Source organism: Propithecus coquereli, unplaced genomic scaffold (assembly GCF_000956105.1).
Source record: "Propithecus coquereli isolate 6110/MARCELLA unplaced genomic scaffold, Pcoq_1.0 Scaffold209, whole genome shotgun sequence".
Taxonomy (NCBI): Eukaryota; Metazoa; Chordata; class Mammalia; order Primates; family Indriidae; genus Propithecus; species Propithecus coquereli.
The window spans coordinates 834,992-845,265 of record NW_012145967.1 but is presented as its reverse complement, the minus strand read 5'-3'; positions in this window follow the sequence as shown (position 1 = coordinate 845,265).

The following is a 10,274-nucleotide window of genomic DNA, read 5'->3' as shown; positions in this document are numbered from 1 at the left end:
CAAGGGGGCAGGAGGGAGAAAGCGAGTGGCAAAAAGACCTTCCCAGGCAGGGTTACCGTGGACAGTTGTGCAGGTTGTGCACAGCGCAGCCCTAGGCGGTGCGATTCTCATAAACAAGGACCCCGAAAACAAGCACATGCACAGCAACTGATTCCATCTACCCAGCCTGTTATCGTCCATCAGGCTTTTTTCGGAACCCAAAGGGCCTCTACTTGGTGAGCTACTGCCCTCATTGATTGGTCTGGCACCTGCTTTAGAAAGCTTTAGTGGGGTGCCTAGCTCCTCCCCCTCTCTTTCACTAACCACCAGGACAAACTGCCTCACGGCCTCACTGCAGGCGTCGTGCCTCTCGGTTTCCCCCCGGAAGTGTGGAAGTGAGTGGGCAATGGGAATGAGCATCGTGATGGTCGAGGGGAGGGCATGAGCCCAAAGCGGCGGGTGCAATTTACAGCTGAGCCCCACAACAGAATATGCATGAGGCTTACAGGCGTGAGTTTTCTCTGGTCCTCAAGGACACTGGAAATTAAAGGGCAGACAACTCTGGCATTTAACTAAAGAAGAAAATAAAACCAGCCAGCCCGGTCACAGGAGAAAAGCTGCTTCTGAATGCCCTGGCCCAGGCCCCCTCCCACCTGCACGTGGGTCCCAGAGGACAGCCCGAGCCAGGTGCCCTGCAGACCTGCCATGCTCCCACCTTGGGTCCCTTCATAAAAGCTCTCCACACTCTGCCTTCCCTTGCTCCCTCCTCTCTGCATCTCTGTGCAACCTCCCTTGTCACCATGGAGAGCCAAGAGGTGACAGGATCCAGTAATGGCACTTCTTAGCCAGCCTGGCAGGAGCAGCCCAGCAACTGTGCAACACTTTCAAAGGGTGGTTGGTGAGACTCCAAAAGTCAAGTCACTCCCAAGCAAAAACTCCCCCCTCCCTTTTTTCTCCCTGAACTGGCCAGGAATCTCCTCCTTCACGTCGGTACATCCCACCCTGACATCTTCAATCAGCCAACAGGCCACGTGGAAGACACTTGTAGACCACAAAACCCAAACGGGTGGAAGTCACTGCACTCTGAAAAGGAAAACCGAGGGTGCTTAGTGTTTCTGGAAAGGCCTCAGGTGTGTGGAGAGAGGAGAGAGCAAGAGTGGTGATTGACAGGCAGATTTCACCTGTGCTTTTGGGAAGAGAAAAGTGGAGGAATTAGGAAAACTACAAAGATGAGTAGAATTTTAAAAGGAAAAAAAGAAGACCCTCAATTTCCCATATACCCACAGAGCAGGATGTACTTTCACTTCGACCTCAACTGCGCATGTCTGCATCTGGCCCCAGATCCGCCCCTCTAACCACCCCCAATGCCTGAGCTCCATTATGTGCCTGCATCTCCACCCCCATATCCCAGAGGGTCCTTAACAAACCTAAAGCCCAACTTCTTCCTGCCCCCGCGCAAGTGCCCAAAGCAACACACATGTCCACGTACACCCTCTCCCTCCTGTCTTCCTCATCTAGGTCAATGGCATTTCCCTTCACCTCCCCCTCTTCCCTTGGCCCCCCACACACCTCCCCAGGTCCCCACAGTGCTAACTCAAAGGGGCGCCTGTGTCTTCCCTCCATCCCACTGCCTCTTAGCTCAGACGCCTGCCATCTCCTGAAGTCATGTCCTAACGTGTCTCCATTATCCAATCTCTCCCTTCGTGTAATCCTTATTCTACATAATTGCTAGAGCTATTTTTCTAAAAGATAAATACAATCACGTCACTTCCCTGTTTAACAGTCTTTACAAGTCTGCATTGCCCTCTAGAAGACAGCTCGCAGTACGAAGGGTGACAGATACACCCCTTCACACGCCGCCAGCCCCAGCCAACGTTTCCAGCTCCATTGCCGGCGGTGCCTCGGCAGCCCGACGCTCCAGACCTGCGAGACTCAACCAATTCCTCCCTTTCTCAAACATACCAGGCTTTTTAATGTCTTCGTGTGTGAGTGTGTGTGTGCCTCCACCTTTCTGAAATGGAATGGGTTTTCTCCCTCCAGTGCCTGGCGAACTCCTACTCATGCATTAAAGTCCAACGAAAATATCACTAAAATGGAATCTTTCCCAACCTGCTCTTTATCTGTCGAAACACACTTTCTCTCGACTCTCATAACCTGTTAATTACTTCCATTAACAAATGTTCACTGAGCTCCTACTTTGTAAACATTGTAAACAGGCTGTTTGCATACAGCTTTATTCTTGTCCTTGCAACCTGATATTCTAGTTACTGGGCTATTCAACTTTCTCTTTCACCAGACTAGGAGTTGTGTCGATGGAACAGACCATGAGAACACAGGAACCGTCCTTTGCATTTCTGTGCCCCTGGTGTCTAGGCCCTTCCCTGGCACAGAGTAGGTTTATGGAATCGCTGCCTGACAGTGAAGGTGCAGGGAGTGCGGAGCTGAGGAAGGAGGAGGGGAAAGAAGAAAATTCAGTAAAGTCCAAGGAGCAGAGAGAAGACTGGGGCAGCCCAGAGATGGGAGCAAGAGAAGAAAAATGACAAAGAGGAGAAACAGAAAGACATACGGCTTCTCCCATCACCACCAAACTGCGTGTGTGTGCGCACGTGTGCAGGTAGGTGAGTGGCTTTGGGTGTGAGTGGGTGTCCATATACACACAAAAGCAAGATAGGAAAAAAGCCTTTGATATATGAAGCTTCAATACTAATTAAAACGCTTTCCATCGATTGCACCGGGCACACCTACTCCCTTCCTCTCCTGCCACACGGCTGCTGTAAGTCCCACGCTCTTCCTAAGTCCTTCTTCTCCATCACCTTTTGAGACAATCAGAAGATACCTTCACGTGCTTAGATAGTTTCACACAAAGTAAAACACTCCTTTGTAAGTCACTAAGTGTGGCTAAATTTTAAATATTTTGAATTCCTCCACAGTGGAAGGTTCTTTTATGCAAGAAAAACACATCAAAAGGGAGCAGTCTGTGAAGATAAGGTGGTCCTTTGGGTTAGGGAGGATGCTGAAATGTATTCGTACGTTCCCTGCCCTCCACGGACCCAGATTTGACTGTCAGCCCTGCCTCTCGGCAGCTTGGGCACTTCCGTCATGCCATGCTCAGATCCTGCTCTGCAGGACACAGTGGAATTAAATGTGACAAGGAGAGAACACTGGCTGAGAGCCCACGTGCTAGCCCAGAATCTCCTGCTATCCAGCTGTGTGATTCTGGTCGAATGACATCCCTTAGGTCTTGATTTCCCCATCTGTAAAGTGAGAGGTTAGAGAAAGGGATCTCTTAGGTTTCAACTCGCTCTAATGTCTATGCCCCTCTTTAAAATTCCCTAATGCCAGCAAGCATGATGGGACTCCAGACAGAGCAGACCTCCAGGAAGAATGTTCTGACAAAAAGAAACAACTCCTGTAATTTCAGGAAATGGGATCAGTGGACAGCTGCATAATTTGCACGGGGCATAAATGTCTAAAACCCAAAACAAAAAACAAAATACTAGGTTTCTTACCCAGAATCAAAAGAATCCTCCACTACTCAAGCGTGTTTAAAAAATTAGAATAGATGGGTCCTTAAAGGTTCTGTAATTTCATCTCCCACCCAATCCAAGAATTCTCTTTTAATACCCTGCAGGTGCCCCCGTCATTGCTTGAACACTTGCGATGATGAAGCTCCTTGTGCACAGAGCTCTGCAGAGCTGCAAGCAGGAACAGGTAGCGCAGTTACTTAGGGGCCCTGGCATGTGCCCTTAGCTCCCGGTTTCCCCCTCATGCGAGATCCACAGTGTCTGAAATTCTATTATTAGTTGTTTATTTCTTTTCGTTCCCCTTTCTCAGGTCTCTTAAAATTCAAACATTGCTAGTGGTACTTGCTATCTAACTGAAGTGTTCCTGACTCATTGGATTCCCTTTTGTTCATGATAGCAAAAGATCAGATGAGACCCCGGGCCACTCTAAAAGAAGAAAACCCTGAGGATGAGGGGAAAGGTGGCAAGATAAACTCCAGATATTTCATAACTATTCTACCAGGCCAGGTGGGAGTATACACAATGATGATGATGATGATGATAGAAAACAAACATACGCTTACCATGTGCCAAGCATCTTCTTAGCACTTCACATTCTAACTCATTGTAAGCACATTTATACAAACCGAATAGTTTTACACCAAGTCCCTTGATGACTGAATAAGCTCCTCATCTGCTCTGAGAAATCACCCTCCATCCTGAAGGTCCCAGCTCCTTTCCTTCATTTCTCTTTTCTTCCTTCTAAAACAAGGATACAAACGTGCAATTTGATATCATTTTATACGTATATATAAAATCAGAAATGGTTAAGTGGTGGTGAGGTCCATTGTTCAGGGAGCTTTCAGACCCTCTTCTTAAAAGGTAAATGTGTCGAGACTCCCATCTGGTGGTTAGAATTAATAGTGACGATTCGGGGGAAATGTGTTGTCTGCTTAGTTAACTAACCCAGGTGTGCAGACACTGACGCATCCTCGTGACTAAGGTGGTCCTGGGCCCTGGAGACATCTCAGCCAGGCCAGCTCTCGCAGACTGACAGTTTGAGTTGAGAGACACTGGTCTGATGAGGACCGGAAACCAGGGCGGAGAAAGGCCAGCAGGAGAGAAGCACAAGTTCCGTTACACAGACAGCTGCACACCTTCAACCTTCTCCAGTGACTGGCTGTCAGAAATCTGATGAACGCTCAGCGCTTTTGTTTGTACAGTTTTAAAGAACTGCTGCCTTAGATGTGCGTGACATGATAAAAATGCCTGATTTTTAAGAAAGCTGCTCTGAAAACAGTGAAGACCAAAAAAAAAAAAAAAAAGGCCGGTGCGGGTGCGCGGAGAATAAAGATTTAATAAAAAGTTCCAACAGTGCCACCTTCTGGTCATAGTGTGGTGAGACGGGCCCGACCTAAGGCTCTGTTACGGCGGCCGTTGTTATTGCACGTAACGCTCAAATGCGCGTGCGGGGGTGCCATGGCTCACGCCTGTAGTCCTAGCACTTTGGGAGGCCAAGGGAGGTGGATTGATTGAGGCCAGGAGTTGGAGACCAACCTAAGCAAGAGCGAGACCCCGACTCTACAAAAAATAGGAAAATGAGCCAGGCGTGGTGGTGCACACCTGTAGTCCCCTGTCTTGAGCCCAGGAGTTTGAGGTTGCAGTGAGTTATGATGACGCCACTGCATTCTAGCCCCAGTGACAAGGTGAGATCCTATCTCAAAAAAAAAAAATGTGCATATAACTCTCATTGGCCAGTTACAGTAGTAATCACAGATTGCACAGATTGTAATCACGGACGCCTTCCACATGGAATGCTGAGGACCCTTTATATGTGTCTTGCTCATATATTCTGTCATTAGACTGTGTTTAGAGTCTTGCATCTCTTATGCAACTTTGGGCACCCAATACTTCAGCAACTACTCACTGAAAATACAAATGGCAGGAACAAAAAGGGTTGTTTGTGCGTTTGTTTCTCAGTGTATTAAAATCAATTAGAATCTCATTAGCAAGCAAGTCAGTGTCAATATCGCAGTAAAGTTTGGACTAGATCTGGTTCTCAGCGACATAGATAACAGGACTAGGAGCAAACCCATTGAGACTGTGGACACCGGAGCAGCCAGATGAAGGGAGGAAAAATCATCAGAGTTAGCTAGCATTTTATAGGGGATCAATCATAAAGTGGTCTCAAGAATATAAATTAACAGTTCGCAAAACACTAAGTGAAATTTTAAAGGTTCCAAAAAATAGACTATGTAGGACTAAGAAAGAATTAAGCAGATAAAGATACACAGGAATGCTTGCATACACATAAGTGGCTGTCACAAAAAACCTGCATTCCAAGGGGAAGACAAGGTGAACATCAGCACAAAAGTAATGGCAAAAATCAAACATGGCCTGCCTGGGGTGCGAGTTCATTAATACAATAGAGAAGGACCAGGAAAGCCTTTCTCTACTGCAGGCAATGCAGAAACACAGCCATCGCACAATGGCCCAAGTTATAGAAAATGGACATGAACTGTAGCAAAAAAAAGGGTATTATTTAGTTTAGAAAGAAAGAGCTCTGTTTATATTTAAGTGCTCCAGCAGGCTTTTGAAAGAAGTTGTTTATTCCCTTCCTTGAGATCTTTAAAGAAGGGCCAGTCTCAGAAGACTTCTTTGGAGACTGTTCCCAGTGAACTCCTAGAGTCCCTTCCATCTGTGCGATACCATGATTTAACCCTTGGTTCTGCTCAAAGGAACTTTAATTCTGTGTAGGACATTCTCACCAGAAAAGTTTTATATTTAATTGGTAGTTTGTGAATTCAACCTTGGTTAAGAACTCTGTCTCTACCACTTATTAGCTCGGTGATCCTAAGCAAGTTATCTAACCTCTCTAAACTTCATCTACCTGCAAGATGTCTTTTTCCAACAATTTTCATGATGATTAAATAAGATAAGGTTTGTGAGCTGTTTAGCACAGTGCCTAGCCCACAACAAACACTCAAAAGATGGAAACTATTATTACTAAGGATTAATGAAAATTCAATTAAATTAAATTAAAATGAGTGCTCAGAATAATACCTGGCCCAAAGTAAGCACTCAATTTTAATGAAAAGGTATGAATTATAAACGAAATTTTAAAGTAAAACAATTTCTTTAACTTTATGTAGGAGCTACCATAGTATTTTAGGAAAAAGTCCACCACTAGTTATTTGACTTTGGGTAAGTCACTGAAACCTCTGCATTTCTACTTTTTCTCTGAAAAAAGTGAGTAGAAGTAGATTAGATTACCATTAAAGTTTCTTCCAATTATAAGGAGTCTGGAATTCTAGAGAAAACTAGAATTTAATATACAGTAAAAATTTATAATACACATTACATAAAAATCTAGTTATTAGCCAGGTATTGTGGCTCACACCTGTAATTCCAGCACTTTGGGAGGCTGAGGTGGGAGGATGGCTTGAGTCCAAAAGTTCAAGACCAGCCTGAGCAACATAGCAAGACCCCATCTCTACAAAAAAATTTAATTTTTTTAAAAAAACAACTCCAGTTATAAACTAAAAAGTAGCCAGTCACTAATACTGTAAGTGAATTAAAAACTTAAAATTTGGCTTCTCTTCCTAGTTCTTCCCAGAGTTGGGAAAAGCTGGGTTGAGAGGGTGAAAAAAAAGAAGAAGAAAAACTTAAAATTCACAAAAGGCCTGCAGTATAAAGTACCATAAATTTTGAAAGTTCTTTAATTATTTAAGAACTAATTAAATGATGAATAACTGCTAAATACAAAATTAAAGACAAAACAAAGATATTTCAATTTTTTATATAATTTCCCCTTCTTATTCAAAGCAAAAAATTATTTTGAGTTTCTTATTCTATAAGAATCACACGTGCTGAGTCTAAATAATCCCAGACTCCAAATTTGAGGAATCCAAATTAATGCTGCTGTATATTCAGGAATCAGCAAAGAGCCAGATAGTAAATATTTTAGACTCACTGAACCCTTCCTTACAGCTCAAAAGCAGCCAATGCACACATGAATGGCTATGGCTATATTCCAATAAACTATATTTGTAGACACTGAAATTTGAATTTCGTACCGTTTTCTAGTATCAGGAAATATTAATACTCTTCCTAATTTTTAAAATTTGCTATTTAAAAATATAAAAACCATTCTTAGTTTGAGGACTGTAAAAAAACAGGCAGTATACAGGATTTAGCCCACAGGCTGTAGTTTGCCAACCAACCTCCTGTAATTATATATTTTGGGAAGAAAGTGGTGATGTAGGAAATCCGGAATTGGGAGAATTCCCTTACGGGATTTTTGCTAGTTGGCTTGTTGGTGTTTATTTTGCTGTGCTGTTTTCATCTGCCCCTCCTCTCAGGGCTTCTACTGCAAACCACTCCCCCTTGTCCCTGCTGCAAGGGCCCTAGGTTTGAGCATAGCCAAGGTAAGCCTGACACCTTGTGGTTGCATTGCAAATGGCAGGTGCCGCCCTGGAAGCTACCGGCAAGGCACCGCTCGTGGGGAAGAGTAAATCCAGGAGGCAGAGGGTGGCCAGGCAGGCTCAAGGGGCAGCGAGCCAGCCAACAGTTGCTGCTGTTGTTGTTGTTGTCCTAAATCCACAGTTCACTATCTAGCTTCTCTCTCCAAAGGGAGCTTCCAAAAGGCTGTCCCTGGAGGCACCTCATTCTATTAAAAAAAAAAAAAGCAGCAGCTGCAACTCCAAGAGCCTCCCAAACGTAAGGCTCTAAGGACATTCAGGACTCGCCCTGGTCTGGTTAAGTCTCCCACTGACAGCATTAACATACAGGTAGGAGGAGAGAAGGGGGAAATGGGTGTGCGTCTCAATCCCATTGCTCTCGGATGCTTACACAGGGGAAAGAGGAAAACATAAAGGACCTAATTGCTACTGAAAAGGAGTTTTAATCTGGGAAATGGTTAAAAAGGGGCTTCAAGAAGGTAAAGTGCAGTGACTGAAATGTTACACGAGTGCCGAGGCAAATGGGATTACTCACTGCCTGCCCAGGTCAGACCGTCCCAAGGCTATTACACTGTCGTGCTGTGATAAAGTGTTTTGCCTGTTTTGGGAAAAGGGCTGAAAAGGCCATTCCTTCCATGCCCCTGCCCCTCCAAGTGCTTCCCCAAAACATCCCAGACTCAAGTTATTCCTATCCTGTACGTTATATAAGAAAGGAGATCCTGCACCAGGCTAGGCTGGGAAGTTCATCCTTCCGTCTAATTCACAGCTGTCCCTCTGTGTTTCTGAGAAAGCAGACAGAAGGGACACTCAGAGGGAATCTGCCAGGGCTTCCCCCCGGGTTCTGTAGTCACAAAGGTACTTTGCAGGTAACGAGCCCTGAGAGTCGCAGGTGCATGCTGAACTACCATAGCTACGGAAAGGGGTCAGATGAGCTAAAAAGAATCAGCCCTGACCTCAACCGTCAAGGTGCCCAGCATAAGCAGGGGGCTGGGTAGCTGGGGCAGGTGATTGGGCAAATGATTTAAAGGCCCCGGGTCCTGGGGATCCCAGTGGGTCTCCCACACTGAGGAAGGCAGAGAGGGCTGAGTCTAGAGTCTGTACTCAGAGAACAGGACCCTGGACCCAATCCTGACCTGTGCCATTAAGACTGGGGGGGGATGAAAATGCTGAGTTTGGGGGTCCCGTGTCCATGTCATCCCTCTCTTCCTGGGTTCCACCCCGTTCCCCAGGGAAAGGCTGCAGTGTGGGACAGAATAAATCAACCTCATACACAAAGGGACCTGGAGCTGTGGGCAGAGCAGTGAAAGGGGCTTTGCCACCTTTCGCGAAAGCCCCCAGGCAACGAGCAGTATTCCAGAAGACAAAGTTTCCAGGGACTGGAGATGTGCTTGCCTCCCAGGGAATGCTAACTTTCCAACCTCACTGCCGGTAATTTGCCACTGTGCTGGGCTCTGCGCTACCAGCCCGCAAACATAGCAGTGCCAGAGCCCTTGGTAGCATTAGCCAGGTGTTTTTTTTGTTGTCCTTTTTCCCCAGATCTTTAGCTTGGAGTGAAAATTAGGAAGGCTACGCAGAGGTTTTCAGTGGAGAGCGTGATTCTAGCATGCCCTTTCCCACCTCCATCCTGTGCTTTACAATTAAAAGCCTTGGAAACTTCTCTCCAAACGGTCGGATCTCCAGACTCCGCAGGGATCCTGAGGGTGTCGCCGAGACCAGTGCGGGAGCCTCTTGGGAGGATGCGTCCTGGGCACCCGGCCCCGGAGGGGGAGCGGCTGGAGTCTCCCCAGGGACTCTGCCCGAAGGGTCGGTCCGGCATTGGAGGGGTTAACGCGGGTCCGCGCTTAAAGGGAAGGGAAAAAAGTTGGAGTTGACACTTAAGGAGGGGCAAGGCGGACGGGTCTCGCTGACTCCTGATTGGTTTTACATTTCATCCAAATTTTTTTCCTCCCCTCGCTCCCTCTTTTCAGTTTCTCTCTGATCCCAGGGGGGGGAAACGGGAATAGTGAGAGATCAAAAATAAACCTCTTATGTCAAGCCGGGAGGAAGTATAAATACAAAGGGCTCGGCAGCCCACTCGGTGCTTCCCGGGGCGGGGAGGAGCAGGGGCGGAGGACGGGCGCGCGGGCCGGGGCGCCAGCTGCCGGAGCTCAGCGCGGCGGGCGGCGCGGGCGGAGCGGGCTGCGCGCGCCAGAGGGGCCGCCGGGGGAGCGCGGCCGCCGCCTCCCGCCGCCGGGCCCCGCGGGCCGAGCCGGCCCTGCCTCCGATTGATTCGCCTTTTCCCGCAGAGAGCGGCCGGCGGCGCTCGGGCCGCCAGCACCTGCCCGCGCCGGGC